Source organism: Oncorhynchus keta, chromosome 14 (assembly GCF_023373465.1).
Source record: "Oncorhynchus keta strain PuntledgeMale-10-30-2019 chromosome 14, Oket_V2, whole genome shotgun sequence".
NCBI lineage: Eukaryota > Metazoa > Chordata > Actinopteri > Salmoniformes > Salmonidae > Oncorhynchus > Oncorhynchus keta.
The window spans coordinates 69,322,537-69,336,661 of NC_068434.1; the positions used below are offsets into that span (position 1 = coordinate 69,322,537).

The 14,125-nt window shown below is 41.9% G+C and overlaps 1 protein-coding gene across 6 annotated transcripts in view; it reads right to left on the reverse strand.

The window, feature by feature from the left end:
* Positions 1-8,615, reverse strand: part of LOC118393872 (E3 ubiquitin-protein ligase Arkadia-like) — a 40,091-nt gene extending 31,476 nt beyond the window's left edge. Inside the window, exon 1 of one of the 6 annotated variants that reach the window (XM_052462282.1) lies at positions 8,125-8,615. The gene's annotated coding sequence lies outside the window, so the exon portion shown is untranslated. Of the gene's footprint in view, positions 1-1,355; positions 2,884-8,124 lie in introns of those variants that run through there. The other 5 variants (XM_052462283.1, XM_052462279.1, XM_035787029.2 and 2 more) reach the window with 5 other exon arrangements.
* Between the last annotated feature and the right edge of the window lie 5,510 nt (positions 8,616-14,125).

Consider the following 14,125-nt stretch of genomic DNA (forward strand, 5'->3'; position numbering starts at 1 on the left):
TCCTTCCTGAACGGTATGACAGCTGCTTGGTCCCATGATGTTTATACTTGTGTACTATTGTTTATACAAATTAACTTGGTACCTTCAGGCGTTTGGAAATTGCTCCCAAGGATGAACCAGACTTGAGGTCTACAAAAATAATTCTGAGGTCTTGGCTGATTTCTTTTGATTTTCCCATGATGTCAAGCAAAGAGGCACTGAGTTTGAAGGTAGGCCTTGAAATACATCCACAGGTACACCCACCATAGACTCAAATGATGTCAATTAGCCTATCAGAGGCTTCTAAAGCCATGACATAATTTTCTGGAATTTTCCAAGCTGTTTAAAAGGCACAGTCAATTTAGTGTATGTACACTTCTGACCCACTGGAATTGTGATGCAATGAATTATAAGTGAAATAAATCTGTCTGTAAACAATTATTGGGAAAATTACTTGTGTCATGCACAAAGTAGATGTCCTAACCGACTTGCCAGAACTATAGTTTGTTAACAATACATTTTGTGGAGAGGTTGAAAAACTAGTTTTAATGACTCCAACCTAAGTGGTTGTAAACTTCTGACTTCAACTGCATGAAAGCTGGTGGTTCCTTTTAACATGAGTCTTCAATATTCCCAGTTAAGAAGTTTTAGGTTGTAGTTATTATAGGACTATTTCTCTCTATACCATTTGTATTTCATAGACCTTTGACTATTGGATGTTCTATTAGGCACTTTAGTATTGGCAGCCTAATCTCGGAGTTGATAGGCTTGAAGTCATAAACAGCGCTGTGCTTCAAGCATTGAAGTGCTGCTGGCAAACAGAGGAACGTGCGGTTTGAATGAATGCTTACGAGCTGCTGCTTACCACCACTCAGTCAGACTGCTCTATCAAATCATAGACTTAATTATAATATAAAAAAACACACAGAAATTCGAGCCTTTGGTCATAAATATAGTAAAATCCGGAAACTATCATTTCGAAAACAAAACGTTTGTTTCAGTGAAATACGGAACTGTTCCGTATTTTATCTAACGGATGCATCCCTAAGTCTAAATATTGCTGTTACATTGCACAACCTTCAATGTTGTGTCATAATTATGTAAAATACTGGCAAATTAATTACGGTCTTTGTTAGGAAGAAATAGTCTTCACACAGTTTGCAACGAGCCAGGCGACCCCAAACTGTTGCATATACCATGACTCTGCTTACACTGAACGCAAGAGAAGTGACACAATTTCAGGCACCACATTGAATATATGCAACGCAGGACAAGCTAGTTAAACTAGTAATATCATCAACCATGTGTAGTTGACAATCACTAGTTAAGATGTATTGTTTTTTATAAGATAAGTTTAATGCTAGCTAGCAACTTACCATGACACCTTGCTGCCTGCACTTGCGTAACAGGTGTTCGGCCTGCCACGCAGTCTCCTCGTGGATTGCAATATAATCGGCGTCCAAAAATGCAGATTACAGATTGTTATGAAAACTTGAAATCAGCCCTAATTAAATCAGTCATTCCGATTAAACGGGTCGACCCCTAATGTGTGGTTGTCAAACTAACATGTTCTATCTAATCAAACTGTCAGAGTAGCTAGCAAGCAACAAGATATGCCAAATAGCAGTCTAAAAACCAGTTGAGAGCAAATAAATCAGATTTGACCCTTCAGACAAGTCGCAAGGCCAGGAATCAGATTTGTATGTGCTTTCAAAACCATGTAGGGTGGTTTCAAATGTGGCTTGTAATATCAGATTCCATGTCCCTTTTGGCTGTTCAGACTGCAGGAAAAGGACATTTGCATCAGATATGCAAAAAAAAAAAAAGAGGATTTGAGTCACTTCAAACTGCCAATGTGAACACAGCTTTAGTGGCATAGGCTCTAAGAATGCACACATTATTGTAAGTGAAGGTTCTGTTCTGTCTAATCATCAAAGACATGAATTTACTGTTAGTCGGGCCCAATAAAATCCACGATGCGGAGAATGGAGGAATCACCGAATCCAGACATTAAAACGGAATTCAACAATATTCAAAAACATTGAAATTAGTAGGGAATCAAGTAAATGTACTGAAAAGTAATACATTTGCCCAAGTTTATCATAAGACAAGAACAAAATGCATCAGTGATTTGTATTTCATGCAACTTTCTGAAGAGGCAATGAGAATGCCCGTCTGTGGGAGGTGCGAGCGTCTGCCACTTTGTGTAGCTGTTAGCGATGATGCTAATTCAAACCTGTCTTCTGATGAAAAATTATGGTGGAAAATAATTATTTGGTCACCTACAAACAAGCAAGATATCTGGCTCTCACAGACCTGTAACTTCTTCTTTAAGATGCTCCTCTGTCCTTCACTCGTTACCTGTATTAATGGCACCTGTTTGAACTTGTTATCAGTATAAAAGACACCTGTCCACAACATCAAACAGTCACACTCCAAACTCCACTATGGCCAAGACCAAAGAGCTGTCAAAGGACACCAGAAACAAAATTGTAGACCTGCACCAGGCTGGGAAGACTGAATCTGCAATAGGTAAGCAGCTTGGTTTGAAGAAATCAACTGTGGGAGCAATTATCAGGAAATGGAAGACATACAAGACCACTGATAATCTCCCTCGATCTGGGGCTCCACGCAAGATCTCACCCCGTGGGGTCAAAATTATCACAAAAACGGTGAGCAAAAATCCCAGAACCACACGGGGGGACCTAGTGAATGACCTGCAGAGAGCTGGGACCAAAGTAACAAAGCCTACCATCAGTAACACACTACGCCGCCAGGGACTCAAATCCTGCAGTGCCAGACATGTCCCCCTGCTTTAGCCAGTACATGTCCAGGCCCATCTGAAGTTTGCTAGAGAGCATTTGGATGATCCAGAAGAAGATTGGGAGAATGTCATATGGTCAGATGATACCAAAATATAACTTTTTGGTAAAAAAATCAACTCGTCGTGTTTGGAGGACAAAGAATGCTGAGTTGCATCCAAAGAACACCATACCTAGTGTGAAGCATGGGGGTGGAAACATCATGGTTTGGGGCTGTTTTACTGCGAAGGGACCAGGAGGACTGATCCATGTAAAGGAAATAATGAATGGGGCCATGTATCGTGAGATTTTGAGTGAAAACCTCCTTCCATTAGCAAGGGCATTGAAGATGAAACGTGGCTGGGTCTTTCAGCATGACAATGATCCCAAACACACCGCCTGGGCAACGAAGGAGTGGCTTCGTAAGAAGCATTTCAAGGTCCTGGAGTGGCTTAGCCAGTCTCCAGATCTCAACCCCATAGAAAATTTTGCAGGGAGTTGAAAGTCCGTGTTGCCCAGCAACAGCCCCAAAACATCACTGCTCTAGAGGAGATCTGCATGGAGGAATGGGCCAAAATACCAGCAACAGTGTGTGAAAACCTTGTGAAGACTTACAGAAAACATTTGACCTCTGTCATTGCCAACAAAGGGTATATAACAAAGTATTGAGAAACTTTTTTTATTGACCAAATACTTATTTTCCACCATAATTTGCAAATAAAGTCATTAAAAATACTACAATGTGATTTTCTGGATTTTTTTCTCCTCATTTTGTCTGTCATAGTTGAAGTGTTCCTATGATGAAAATTACAGGCCTCATCTTTTTAAGTGGGAGAACTTGCACAATTGGTGGCTGAATAAATACTTTTTGCCCCACTGTGTAGCAAATACTGCAATCATATTCAGTCTGTTGCATTCCATTCGTTGACCCTGAGATCCGGATGTTACACAACACCACATGACGTGAGCTAGCAGCACTATTAGCTTATTTAGTGATCATAAAGTGTGTTAAAATCTGCACCAGGAAAGTAGTGTAGAGTGTAATTTGATGTGTGAGCATACACTAGAATGCAAACCTACTGCAAAACCCAGTCAGTCAGTGAGTGCCTGGGGTGGAAGCCACTTCCCCCACCCATTGTTTGGGCAAGAGTGATTCTAGAGTTATGGATGTTACGTTTGCATGCAAAACCACAAATTTAAAATGTCTCACAGAATGGACAAAATATAAATTAAAAGTTGGATGTGTTGGTCTATAGTACCCTTTGGGGGGAGTGTATACAGTCTTGGCATGTTGGTTTCACTTTAAAAGGACAACATTACTTTCTCAGGTTGACCTTCCGCTGGAATTCTCCATATGCATATTAAACCCCATTGACCCATGAGTAGGTAGAAGCCTGCAGGGAACAAGGATTGTGTGGGTGCTTGTCTTCAAAACAGCAACTGAACCCTGAGTGGGTCAATCACTAGGGATCATCACAGTAGGTAGGAAAGCACTCAAATCCTGCATTTACCCAATATAAACTGACAGACCTTCCAGCCAAAGAAAGCACAGGTTGGTGTCGAAACCCTGCCATGTAGGCTGGCTGAGGACTGAAGTCAGATTTAATGCCGGTAGGGCTGGAATCCAAACTGACAAGTTTCCTCACGAATCCTACACAGCTTGAGGATTCGTGTAGCCCTGAGTTGACTACCATTAAATCACAATATCCACCTCACAAACTAGACAACAGGAGAGGGTATCTGGCCAGGAGCCCTCAATGTGTAGCCTAGCCTACTAAAGCAAACTAACATTGACAGTAGCACTGAACAAATACCTGATACAGTATTCATGAAAACACTCATGTATCATGTCTGTGTTTCCATCTGATGATCAAAGAGAAAGAAGATGCCGCAGGTGGAGACTTCTGGGAACTAGGGCTGGGGCGTTCTGAGATACTCCCTCCCTGGGTTCCGATGTATAACTGCTGCCAGGGAACCAAAGCCCCAAACCATGATCCTCTGAGGCTCCCCCCGTGAGCCACTGATGAGCTCCTGTGCCACAGAGTAAGCAGCGCATGACACTCAGCAACACAGCAGCCTCAGTGGACAGCCACCTTGGCAATCAATCCCCCCTGGCACCAAGGTGGAGACATTTCAGAGGAGAGGGTTGTTTATGGGAAACTGCTTTCATTCCTTGAGGAGCACAACGCAGACCTATCTTGAGCTTCACAGTACACCATTTCAGCAATGGCTGCAGAAAAACCAAATCTACCACCAACGCAAGGACACACAAATTATTAACCTATCCCAAAACTTTACCTAATATATCTTTTACTATTTTTAGTGCAGGTTTGTCAATGTGTTCTGTGCAAGGTGTGACTCAAATTGTGAGGTGTATCAGAACTCATTATGCAGTACCTCTACCAGTCAATAATTGTAGAAAACGCCACACCAATGCAATGAACTGCAGAACAGGAAGTTACACATTCTTGTCTCTACAAAAAGGTAGCCAAAATGTTAGCCAAGAAACAAAAAGCGCACAGCTTTGAATAAGCAGGCACAGTACTTCATACATTGCCGCTATGACAGGCCCTTCTGAGAAGCTAAAATGTCATCCTCATCACAATTACAGGGATTCTTCTATCTAATTGCAAAGGGGACGGAAATCCCCTAATGCACTGACAAGAACGGCCATTTGTATAAACTCATTTTTGCTTTCAAAGAAGGAACACATAGACAACCTTTGAGTGATTAAGCATTGGTTTCCTATATAGTGCGCATGGTACTATATACTAGATCCTTGATAATTTTAGGAAATGGCAGAGCACCTTAAAATTCTATGAGCAAGAAATAAACTTCATTGTAGCTACACACATTCCCTTGTAACTATGGCAGCTTCTAAAACCCACTGGATGCCTTATTGCAGAGCAGTGGCACAGTTATAGAATGATAATAGTGGGGCCCATTTCAGCATTTCCCCTCAGCACATCAGCATGGTTGTTTTTTTTGTCAGTTTTAGTTTGACTTGATAAAAACAGTGATATATGACTGTTCATCAGAAGTCATCACGTCTGTTCTGCCCACAGAATTGTAGTAGTATTGAAATAGGCCTACATCATGGCACTATTATCTCAAGCCTGTATTTGAGATGTCCAAGCCTTTTCTTATAATAGCTCGCCTGATTTCAGTTCGTGACAAAACAAGCAAGTATAGTGTAGAGAATCATTGAACCATCTAAACCGCTGTGAAATGTATGTTCCATAACCAAACCTCTAGTATTTTCAGCTGCTTGAAGCTAGTGTACAAAACCGAAAGTAAAAGACGCAAAAACTAACTTTAATAACGTAAGCATAGAAATAGAACAGAGAACAGAGCTACCGCTTCTAAAGCCCCGTTTCCACTGGCACTTGAAATTTGGGCCAGATTCGACCTGGGTCGAGGGAAACCCGGGCCAGCGCAGCCCAGTTTCACAACTGGCGCCAGCTCAATTCGAATTCGGGTTGGTGACGCCATTACTATGCAACCACCAAGTGGATCACTGCTGGATGCGGGTAGGTTTAGCTAGCTTGTCTGGGCTTGTTGCTGTTAGCTAGCACATGGACAAGCAGTACTGCAGTAGCTAGACATAACACAAATGACCATAATAGTTGGGTCCTTTATTCATTATTACACTACACACTTTTATGATAACTGTCAGCCCTCAAATGCTAGCTACCTAACCTTAGCTAGCAAATCAGAGTTGAAACAATCTAGATAACATAAGCTAGCAGGAATTTTCGCTAGCCAGGTCGTATTGAAAGCTAGCTAGCTAATAGCCAATACCATGGTAAGCAAGGTAGGAATGATTAGTTATGCTAACAACGACGCTAACGTTTAGTTAGCCAACGTCAGCAAGCTAAATACATGGTTGGCTGGCACTGGCAGGAGTATAGGGTAACGTTTTTTACAGCATGGTGAAGGTGAATTCAATTATTCAACATTTTGTTTGCAAGCAACATCAGCGAAGCCAGCTGCAGTCACATATTGGCTACCTTGCAACATGACAATTTATCATTTCTGGGGGGAGTGGAAATGCAATTTCAGCTATCCCACCAAGGCCAGCCCAGCCTGGGTTGAATTCAAAGTGCCAATTGAAACGGGATTTTGTGTTTCTTTTAATGAGAATGACAGATCTGTAACTCATTTCTATGTGAAATTGTTCGGGTCGCCCAAAAAGTTACATATTGCAGCTTTAAATCAATCCAGTGATATGTTATTGTAATACAAATTGTGAATATGAGATGGGTTGTCTTCTATCATAGATAAAGAGTGGCATCAACGCAAAAGTAATGGCATCAACATCGTGAACACAAACCAAAACATGTAATGAGGGAATAATTATTGGTGCTTCTTACACTGTAACAGTGCAGAGAATTTAGGGCAGGATAATTAAAGATTGACTGGTCCCAAGTGTACACCAAGTTTCCTAACAATGAGTCATTCGGTTGACAAAGTTCTCCTTAATACGATTTTTTACATTTTTCTGACAGTATTTGCCTAATGTTTTCTGGCTTGTACTAGGCCTCAATCTGAGATATTTCCTCATTTAGTCTATGGCTCTTTAGGTACGTAACCATACTAATTGTACAAGCCTGTCTATGTATTTCATCTTTATACGTAATGCATCAAGATTACAACCAAAGCCATACCATAATTCGAATGACTGCTGCAAATGTCTTCAGCATTTTGTTTTCTTTGGCAATATTAACGTAAATCAACAAACCTAACACGCTCCCAGGCTGATTTGACAGCGCAGTTCCATTACTTGAAAAGAATGCGATGAACATTCATCATCATCCTCTCTGATGTGTCTGTCACAGATACAAAACATTTGTATGTTGCCCAACGTTATCCAGCACTAGTAAGCTAACGTTGAATTAAGTCAGATATACGTGTAATTGTCTTATTTGGTTAACTTAACGTTCGCTACTTTTGTTACGTCTGAGTTCATCGTCAAATGTAATAAATAAATGGATATAGCCAAGGCCATGTAACTAACTAGTTTACTTAGTTAGCAAGATGGAAGAGCTGCCTAGCTTCACAATCAAATGTTGGGTTTCTAATTAACTCGCTGATAAGATCATATTGCTAATAACCAATGTAGCTAGCTACCTAACTCGTTAGCTAGCAAACCCCAAAATGGCTCACAACAAGACATTTTAGCTACTACCGTACCAAGCTAACATTAACTACTGAATCTTCAGAGCAAACAATAGCTTGCTAGCTAGCTACAGTACGCTGGCTACTGTCTGGTCGTGTTAGCCAGCTAACGTTGAGAGAAAAACAAAGACAGTTATCTAGCTAGCTATATTGACTCAACACATACCTGTACTCTCTTGAAAGTGGGCTTCTGTGTTATTTCGTGGCTCCCTTTGAATTACATATGCTCTGGGTGAACTTAAATAAGGGACACAAGTAAATCGCGATCGAACGACAGTCACCGGGTAGTGAAACTGACAACAGGAACAAAATCGAAGTGGGCCCGTGGCAATACCAACGTCGTTATAAATCAGCGCCTGGCTAAAGACCCGAGAGAAAAATACTTGCTATTTTCCTGGCTTTATGTGGCATATTAGCACGCTACGCAATACATAATGTTTTTCTACGATAAAACACACAATCCATTCTATTTGGCATCAGGGCCCTCGATGAAGTCCCCATTCCTGCCTCTTCGAGGCGACCACTGTTGTTTACCCAGCTCGACTCGTCCGTTTACTCTCGCTGGCACCTAGGTTGGGTTGCTGGACTTGTGTGAAGCTAGCCACAATAAGGATTCGCCACAAAGGTGCCTGGAATTTGCGATTCGCCTTCAAAATAAATGTCCCCCATTGAAACATGCAAACGGATACAAATAGTGGAATAATGCCATATTTGATCCTGCTTAACAAGGTTGGAATGTTGTTAATTAAATCCAACAAAAGACAATAACTAGTTAATTTGACCAAAACAAATTTAAGTCGCACTGTGAATGTATTCGATTTCAGAACAGCGTTGGTGACATTCGTATATGCCCTGTACAGCCTTATCTATTGATGTTGGGTCCATGAAATGGGGTATCAGCCTTCTCGTGACACCCACAGAACACAACTGTGAAGAGTCTACACACATATTAGCACCTATTGCGGGACTTTGACACCGTTGTGAACTGACACATATTAGCTCACCAGTCAACCTACTATGTGTATTGGCATTCATATTGCAATGTACAGCCTTACCCATGGATCTTGGGTCCATGAAATTCTACGTCGCAAATATTTCTGTAAACTTCAGCGTTGTGTTCTGTGGGTGTCACGGAGTAGGCTGATACCCCATTTCATGGAGCCAAGAGCCATAGGTAAGGCTATGAATCAAATCAAACTTTGTCACATGCGCCGAATATGTTTTTCCTTTTTTATTTTATTTAACTAGGCAAGTCAGTTCAGAACAAATTCGTATGTACAATGACCGCCTACCGGGGAACAGTGGTTAACTGCCTTGTTCAGGGGCCGAAAGACAGATTTTGTTTTACCTTGTCAGCTCGGGGTTTCGATCCAATACAACAAGTGTAAACATTACCGTGAAAAGCTTACTTACAAGCCCTTAACCAACAGTGCAGCTTAAGAAGAGTTAAGAACATATTTACCAAATAAACGAAAGTAAAAAATAATTAAAAGTAACAATAACATAACAATAACGAGGCTATATACAGGGGGTGGGGGCAATGTAATAGTCCTGTAGCCATTTGATTAGTTCTTCAGCAGTTTTATGGCTTGGGGGTAGAAGCTGTTAAGGAGCCTTTTGGTCCTAGACTTGGCACTCTGGTTCCGCTTGCCTGTGTGTTAGCAGAGGAAACCTTCTATGACATGGGTGACTGGAGTCTCTGGCAATTTTATAGGCTTTCCTCTGACACCACCTATTATATAGGTCCTGGATTGCAGGAAGCTTGGCCCCAGTGATGTATTGGGACGCACACACTACCCTCTTGCGCCTTGAGGTCAGATGCCGAGCAGTTGCCATACCAGGCGGTGATGCAACTGGTCAGGATGCTCTCGATGATGCAGCTGTAGACTTTTTTGAATAACTGGGGACCCGTGCCAAATCTTTTCAGTCTCGAGGGGGAACAAGTTTTGTCGTGTCCTTTTCACGACTGTCTTGGTGTGTTTGGACCATGATACATCGTTGGTGATGTGGAAACCAAGGAACTTGAAACTCTCAACCCGCTCCAGTACAGCCCCGTTGATGTTAATGGGGGCCTGTTCGGCCCACCTTTTCCTGTAGTCCACAATCAGCTCCTTTGTCTTGCTCACACTGTACATTGCAATATGAATGTCAATACGCACAATAGGCTGGATAGTGAGGTGATATACCACAGTTAAAGTCCCACAAGAAGAACAACAACGCTAATAGTTGTGTTCTATGGGTGTCACGACTAGGCTGATATCCCAGTTCATGAACCCAAGATAAATAGGTAAGGTTGTACAGTGCATATAAATATGCCCCCAATGCAATTCTGAAGTCTAATACATCCACAGTGTGATTTCAACATTATTTTGTAGTTGTTGTGTCAAATGAACTACTTATTGTGTTTTGTAGGCTGATACCCTATTTCATGGACCCAAGATCCATAGGTATGGCTGTAGGCTACATTGCAATATGAATGACCAATACGCACAATAGACTGACGGGGGGGGGGATTTCCCACAGTCAAAGTCTTGCAATAAAAGCTATGATGCTAATATTTATGTGAACTCTTCACAGTTGTGTTCTGTGGGTGTCACTGAGTAGGCTGATACCCCATTGCATGGACCCAAGATGATGATCCATAGGTAAGGGAATACATAGCATTATTAATGTCAATACACAGTAGGTTGACTGGTGATCAAAATCCCAGTATATACACATATTGGTGATAGTGCACAATAGCTATGTCAATATTGCGAGCCGTGAGGAGTAATGGTGGCTGGTAGAGCTTTTTGAGTCGACGCGACATGTCAGCAAATTCAAGATAGAAGAACCATTTAAACAGTTTACTATTACAGCGGATGAAGGTGCGGAAAAAGCGTGGAGATGTGGGAATGGACAGCGAGGAAGAAAGAAAGCAGTTGAGTGTAGAGGGAAGCTGTTTGGTGAGGAAGATTGGCATCAATTACAAAAATAAAAAAACGCAGCCGGTACCAAAACATTTTTACTTGACTAGAGTGAGGATGAATTACCTGCGTCTCAATGATTGAGTCGCTGACGTGATCGTCCTGTCCGGGTTGGCACCCCCCTCGGGTTCGTGCCGTGGGGTAGATCTTCGTGGGCAAAACTCAGCCTTGTCTCAAGGTACTAAGTTGGTGGTTGAAGATATCCCTCGAGTGGTGTGAGGGCTGTGCTTTGGCAAAGTGGGTGGGGTTATATCCTGCCTGGTTGCCCCTGTCCGGGGGTATAGGGCCACAGTGTCTCCCGTTCCCTCCTGTCTCAGCCTCGTAATTATGTTGCAATAGTTTGTGTCGGGGGTGCTAGGGTCAGTCTGTTATATCTGGAGTATTTCTCCTGTCTTATCCGATGTCCTGTATGAATTTAAGTATGCTCCCTCTAATTCTCTTTATCTCTTCTCTCGGAGGACCTGAGTCCTAGGACCAAGCCTCAGGACTACCTATCCTGATGACTCCTTAATGTCCCCAGTCCACCTGGTCGTGCTGCTACTCCAGTTTCAACTGTTCTGCCTGCGGCTATGGAACCCTGACCTGTTTGCCGGACGTGCTACCTTGTCCCGGACCTGCTGTTTTCGACTCTCTCTCTCTACCGCACCTGCTGTCTCTAACTCTGAATGATCGACTATGAAAAGCCAACTGACATTTACTCCTGAAGTGCTGACCTGTTGCACCCTCTACAACTACTGTGATTATTATTATTTGACCCTGCTGGTCATCAATGAACGTTTGAACATCTTGGCCATGTACTGTTATAATCTCCACCCGGCACAGCCAGAAGAGGACTGGCCACCCTTCAGAGCATGGTTCCTCTCTACATTTCTTCCTAGGTTCCTGCCTTTCTAGGGAGTTTTTCCTAACCACCGTGCTTCTATCAAATTGCTTGCTGTTTGGGATTTTAGGCCGGGTTTCTGTATAGCACTTTGGCCTAAAGAGCAGGAACCCAGACTTCACCAAATAAATCAGAAATACAGACACTGTCATCCTGCATAAAATATGGTATAGAGGAAATGGACCCACTGGTTGTCCTCTAGGTTACAGGGAGCTGGTAGTCCCATCCACCAAATTACCAGCTGTTACACAGAGATCAGACGTAACCCACTCTATTAAATTAATCAAAACAGGAACATTTTACATTTGGCTAGAAATTCTAAAGGAAATGATCTCAACAGAGTAAAATGTCCTCCTGTGTGCTACCTATATCCATGAAGAGGGAGAGGTCCTAGAGGGAGAGGTCAATCATTTCCAGGCCCTGGACACATGCGAGTGTGTGGTAACCTAAATGCCCGAACTGGACAAGAAGATGTCATTTTCAGTACACAGGGGGACAAACAGCTACCTGGAGGTGACAGTATTCCCTCCCAAATATGCCCCCCTAGACACGACTACGATCAAAGCCAACCAAACTTCATACTGTTAAGAAGATGGAAGGAAAGTAGTGTAGAAACCTACCAAAAAACTATTGGGCAACAACAAATCCAATCCCATTAAGACAACTTCCTGGACAAAACATTTCACTGCAATAGTGAAGCTATAAACTTGACAGTAGAAACCCTAAACTGTATATTTTACCTTTCAGCTTCTCTATCAAGTCTAAAAGTGTCAAGCAGACAGCCTATGAAAATTAACAACAATGATAAATGGTTTTATGAAGAATGCAAAACCCTAAGAAACACATTGAGAAACATATCCAACCAAAAGCACAGAGACCCAGAAAAACACAGCAGAATTAGGACATTACCCGCTAGTTGTCAAAATCCAGAAAAGAGCTGATAAATTCTACAACCACATAAAAGGAAGCAATGCCCACACATTCCACCACAAGAGTGCCCCTCAGCCAGCTGGTTCTGTTCACAAACACAAACAGACCCCACAGAGCCCCTGGACCACAACACAATTAGACCCAATCAAAAAAGAGAACTATTTGAATCAACTAAAAATCAACTAAAAAACTGAGCAAATTGGAATGCCGAGGAAAATACCTGACAAAGAAAATACCTGACAAATGTGATTTGAGAAAATTAAGAAAATCCTTGACTACGTGAAGACTCTGTGATTATAGCCTTGCTATTGAGAGAGGTCACCACATGCAGACCTGGCTCTCAAGCACGGGACCTTGGTGGCACCTTAAATTGGGGAGAACGGGCTCGTGGTAATGACTGGAGAGGAGTAGGTGGAATGGTATCAAATACGTCAAACAAATGGTTTCCATTTTTTTATGCCATTCCATTTGCGCCGTTCCGGCCATTATTATGAGCCTTGTCCCCTCAGCAGCCTCTACTGCTGAGGGGAGTGAGAAGACAGACTATGAGTTCACTGCTCACAAAATTAGTTGGAAACTGAGTGGCACATGCTAACCTCCTGCCAAATGTATGAACACATTAGATATACATATTTCCCACAGATCACACAGGTCCACAAAAAAATTAAGAACAAACCAAACTCTCATATCTGTCAGGCAAAATACTGCAGTGTGCATTCATAGCAGCAAGATTTGTGGCCTGTTGACATGAGAAAAGGGTAACCATGTGGAGCACAAATAATGTTTTAAATACCACCAATATTTATCTGGTTATCTTTACCTACTATTTGTACTATAACTATTTGCACATTGCTAAAACACTGTACATAGCTGATAATATATAGTTACAGTTGAAATCACAGGAGTTTGGTGGCACCTGAATTGGGGAGGATGGGGTCGTGGTAATGACTGGAGCGGAATAGGTGGAACGCTATCAAATACATCAATCACATGGTTTGATACCATTCCATTTGCTCCTTTCCAGACATTATTTGTGCTCCCCTTAGGAGCCTCCACTGTGAAATGTCTTTATCTTTTTAAAACATTTTTGAATGCAATATTTACTGTTAAATTGGAATCTTTTTTTGTTGTTGTTTTGTGTCTTCACACTTTTGTTTATTTTACTTGCTTTGGCAATGGAAATGCATGTTTCCCATGCCAATAAAGCCCCTTTGAATTGAAATGATAGGAAAAACATGGGTTTCAGTACGGTTGGGTTCTTAGCATTCATAGCCATGGTTATTAACTGTATCGCAGAAATGGAACGTAAAATCACAGAAAATATATGTTGTGGTGGCAACTGCAGAGAAGTACTTGGGTGTACAATATTTTGTTGCAGAGGACAAGGTGTG